Below are 4972 nucleotides of genomic sequence, written 5' to 3'. Positions count from 1 at the left end.
GGAAGGCCTATCCTTGTTGCCAGATCTTGGTCAATGTAGTTTCCTACAGCCCCACTGTCAATGTATGCCTCCAAGGAATGTATTTATGACGACTGTTTGTGATTTACCAAAAGTACCAGAAGAACTAGATGTGACGTCTGTGCGCATTCCTTTTTCTCGCTCAACATGTCAACCCCTACGGTTGTCGGGCATTGGAGTTTCCCGAGTCTGGTGTTTCTTCTTCTTCATCATTGTTTTTATCGGTTGCCCCAACCATTTTCTTGGGAGATTTCACTGGGCAGAGTCGGTGGAAATGGCCTGCTTTCCCACAATATAGACAAAGTTGTTGTTTTCTTCTTTTTTCTCTTTCTGCCTTGGTTAGTGGACTCCGTAACCCACCAATTTGCATTGGTTCTGAGTGTTCATGTGTTTTGGTGTGGGTCTCGCGGGGTCGTACAAAAACGGTCCTCCCTCCTGATCTGGCTCGATCCATTTTCCTATTCTGCAGCCTATGGTCAAGTTGCACTGTGAGGTCTATGTAGTCTGCACACCCCCCCAGGTGGGTTCACAACTTGCGCCAACACATCCTTAAGTTCCCCACGTAGCCCTCGATAAAAGAGTGTAGTTCTTTTCTATTCTAGCCAGTTGGTTTGGGCTACAAGACGATTGAAAGATGCAATGTAGGTTAATAGATCTTGATTTCCCTGTCTGAGTGACAGTAGTTCGTTGTCCAGGGCTTGTCCCTGAGCATGTCGGGCAAACAATTTCTCCATTTCGTGTTGGAATCCCCCAAAGTTCCGAAGCAGAGGATCATCTTGGGTTACTAGTGATATTGACCAGTCTGCCGCATTACCCCCTAGATATGAAAGCACAAATGCCACTTTGGCTTGATCATTGGGGAAGGCACCCGGCCTGCATAAAAAATGTAGACAACATTGGTTCATGAATATGGCGAACTTGTTTGGGTCACCACTTATGTGTTTGGGTGGGGCTAAGGGCACTGCCCCTGGAAGGACTGCCTGAACTGGTGTGGATTGTTGTGGTAGAGCAGCGTGGCTTATCCCAGGAAAGGGAACCTGTCCTGCTTGTGCCTGCAGCACCTGCCTTGCTATATCATTGGTCCTCTCCCGAGTTACGATAAGATCCCGCCTTAATGCACTGGTCTCTTGTCGTGATGCATGTACTTCAGCCCGTAATTCCCCTAGTAGTTGGGCCAACAGATGTTTCTCAGAACTTTCCATAACGCCCAGGCAGAGAGTTGTTGAGGCTTTGCGTTCTGTTACACTCACCTGGTCTCTGTGGAGGCATTGGGACATGGTTGCAGCCCTCCCTGGTGTTAGATTCCCCCTTCTGGTTTCGTCCCCTGCGGATCAGCTATGAGCGGCGACAATTGGTGGCACTGCCCATGCGTGGATATGGGAAAACGTGAATGCGCTGGTAGATGACTGTGGTATCTCCCAACCCCTTCGACCCAAGGTGCGATTTCTGTGGGCACGTACCGGCCCACAAGGCTAACCTGATTAATGTGAATGATGAGCTCTCCGTCCTGCTACCTCTGGCAGGGGCGCTGGTTGGTGGAATCTAGTTCCTTCACTGATTCCTGAGTACTAGTCTAGTCCGGCTGCGACTAAGTTCCTCCTTCTGCTTTCTCTCAATGTCTTTTGTCTTTTCCCCTCTTTCTGCTTTCTTTTAATGTCTTTGGCCCTCATCAGAAGGTTGGCTGAATGGGTTTACCAGCACCGGTAAAGGTGCCGGTGCCGGTAAATCCATTCCGCCCTACTACAAGGTCTCCTCACGAGACCTGCAATGGGCGCCTGGAAAAACCAGGCATCCATACCGGGTCCCGCGAGGACACCAGGGAGCCAACAACGGGCCCGTCATTAACGGGCCCGTTGTTAGCTCCATCCCCATTCCCATTGAGCCCTATGGGGGCTCGAATGGGAATGGGGATGAACCGGGTCCGGTTTCCTTGGACGGGGAATTACCGGGTCCGCCAAGGTTGCGATGGCCCGGTAATTCCTCATTCGAGGTACCCGGGCCCGGATTGCGGTAAGGAGGCAACCATGCTGCTAAAAGCGGCATGGTTACCTCCAACCTCCTGATTAGGGCCTTTGTCTTTTCCCTCTCAATGTCTCGATGTTATTGCTCACAACGTGGTTGTTTTGCACTGAATAACGTTTCTCCCAAATAGGAGGAAATGCAGCCTAACAACGGCTGTGGAGGCGCAGAACGCGGCTGAGCAGAAGATGGATGTGACCGCAATGTTCAGCAGCAGGTGAGTGATGGCTTTAGGGAAGGTGCAAGGTTTTAATGGCAGCGAGCCCTTAACGTAATGTCTGTTAAGTGTCTAACCTTGTCTTTTGCCTTTTCTTTGCAGGTGCTGTGAGTTCGGATGGAGTGCGTCATGCCGTGGTGCCTGGATGATGCTGTCTGCACTCCGGGGTGTTTGTTGGTGACTCCCGTTGTCAGGAAGAAGATGTCTGCACTCTGAGATGTTTGCAGGTGGGCCGCGGTGCCAGGAGGAAGATGTCTGCGCTCCGAGATGTTTGCAGGTGAGCCACGGTGCCAGGAGGATGATGTCTGCACTCCGAGATGTTTGCAGGTGAGCCGCGGTGCCAGGAGGATGATGTCTGCGCTCCGAGATGTTTGCAGGTGAGCTGCGGTGCTAGGAGGAAGATGTCCGCGCTCTGAGATGTTTTCAGGTAGGCTGCAGTGCCAGGAGGAAGCGTTCAGGTAAGAGCAGGATTCTCCAGTGACAAGCACAGATGCAGATGGCAGGATAACTCCAGGTGAGATGAATAGATGAATACCAGGCGACGGTGAGCGTTACGCTGCAGGGAGGTGCAGAATAATGCGAAGCGTGTGCCTTGGGGTTGGGCTGGCTTTTATAGCTGAGCTCTTAAGGCCGCGCCCCTTAGCAAAGTTCTGCATGCCATACCCTGCCACTCCTAGAAGTTAGAAGATGCACGTGCAGATGCAGATGAAGATGGAGGCCACACCCGGACTAGTTACACAAATGAGAGTTTTTGAGAGTATTCTTGCGCATAATGAAAGAGTTCCTGTTCATTCTAAGCACTTCTGCCCATAATGGAATTGTCCTGTTTAAATCCTTCCATGAGCCTGACTGTGTCTAACCAGGCCCCCATGTATAATGTGCCAAAGGGAGGTGTGTGATCCATGATGCCCCCTGCTCCCTCTACTTGATGGTACCACTCTCGTGATCCTGGGCAAGTGGCCATGACAGATGGCCCAGTTTTGTACAGCTTGTACTTTGCTAGGCAATGGCCTGATTTCACCTCCTCCTACCTCATGTCCAAGGTAGACCACTTTACTCTGACCAACTAGACATTTACTTGCCTTTATGGTCAGATGGGCCTGCTCAAAAGCCTGCAAAACATATCCTAAGTGGTGAACATGTTCTTTCCATGTAGGGCTGAACACTGCAATGTCATCCAAGTATGCCATGCAGAAGTCCTCCATCCCATTCAGAACTTGATTAACCATCCTTTGGAATGTAGCAGGTACATTCTTTAGTCCAAAAGGCCTTACCTTAAACTGGTAAAGGTCTGCTGGGGTTGAGAATGCAGTTTTCTCCTTGGCATTGTCTGTCAGTGCTATTTACCAATAGCCTGAAGTGAGATGAAATGTACTGAGGTACTTGGCTGAACCAAGTTTATTCACCAGTTCATCTGTCCTTGGTAAAGGGTGGGCATCAGTCTTGGTGACTGCATTAAGAGCTCTATAGTCCACACAGAATCTCAACTCCTTGGATCCTGCCTTTGGTACTAGAACAACTGGACTAGAGCATGGACTGGTAGAGGGCTCTATTACCCCAAGATCAAGCATCTTGTTGACCTCCTCTTTTATGTGGGATCTTACATGATCTGACATCCAGTGACCTCTGCTTTTAACAGGTAAAGAGTCACCAGTTTGAATATCATGTTGGCCCCAAGGGGTCATGCCTGGTGATAATGAAAACAGGGAGGCAAACTGATTTAACAGAAACTTGCACTCTTCCTGTTGTTCAGGTGTCAAATTAGAAGAGATATTAACTCCTTCTATTTTCTCATCTAAAGGCTGGCCTCTGAGTAGGTTAGGAAGAGGTTGACTCTCCTCCTCCTCTTGAGCGGAAGCTAGAAGCAAAGCTCGCACTTCTGGTCTTGCGACATAAGCTTTTAAATGGTTGGTGTAAAATACTCTGGGAGCCTCCTTAGGATTTCCTAAGTCCACCAGATATTTGACCTCTCCAGGTTTACCCACAACCTTGAAGGGTCCTATCCAGTTGTCCTGTAAGGCCCTCTGCCTTCTAGGTGCCATAACTAGAACTAACTGATCTTGAGAAAACTGAACCATGTTGGCCTTCTGGTGATGCCAATGCTTCACCAGAGCCTGACCTGCTTTCAAGTTATCTGATGCTTCTGCCGTCATGTGTGACATTCTACTCCGGAGACCTATCACATAGTCAGTGACACTCACTGGCTTGGGGGAAGGAGCACTCTCCAACCCCTCCTTAATTAGTCTCAGAAGTCTAGGCAGAGAGCACAGGGCAGAGGCGATCTCTCCCTGTATGCAAGTAGATTTAAGGGAGATTCTGGAGACAATGCTAGAAAATAACAGATTAAAGGTACATACTAAGCTGTTAGTTGAAACAGGAATTCACAGGAACGGCAGGAGCAGGCTGTAAACAAAGAGACAGAGAAAAGGCAAAGACAAGCAAGTATACTGGGCAACACGGATTGATCAGAAATAAGGGTGTACTGGAATATGATAAGGGGTCTCCAGGGATTAAGGAACGCCCTTGGGATAGGTACCAGCAGATTACTTTTAACAACAGTCATACAGCAATGTCATGACTTGGGCGTGCCGAGGAAACTGTTGTACCCAGTGCAAGGGTAAAACTGAAAGACCATATACTGAGGCCGGTACGACTTCAACTGACTAGGTGAAGGCAACAGAAGTCTTCCCTCATCTGATCTGAATGGAGACCAACCCA

This window comes from Ambystoma mexicanum, chromosome 4p, assembly GCF_040938575.1.
Source record: "Ambystoma mexicanum isolate Mex_15411 chromosome 4p, UKY_AmexF1_1, whole genome shotgun sequence".
Classification (NCBI taxonomy): Eukaryota; Metazoa; Chordata; class Amphibia; order Caudata; family Ambystomatidae; genus Ambystoma; species Ambystoma mexicanum.
Note: the sequence above shows the minus strand (reverse complement) of the source record.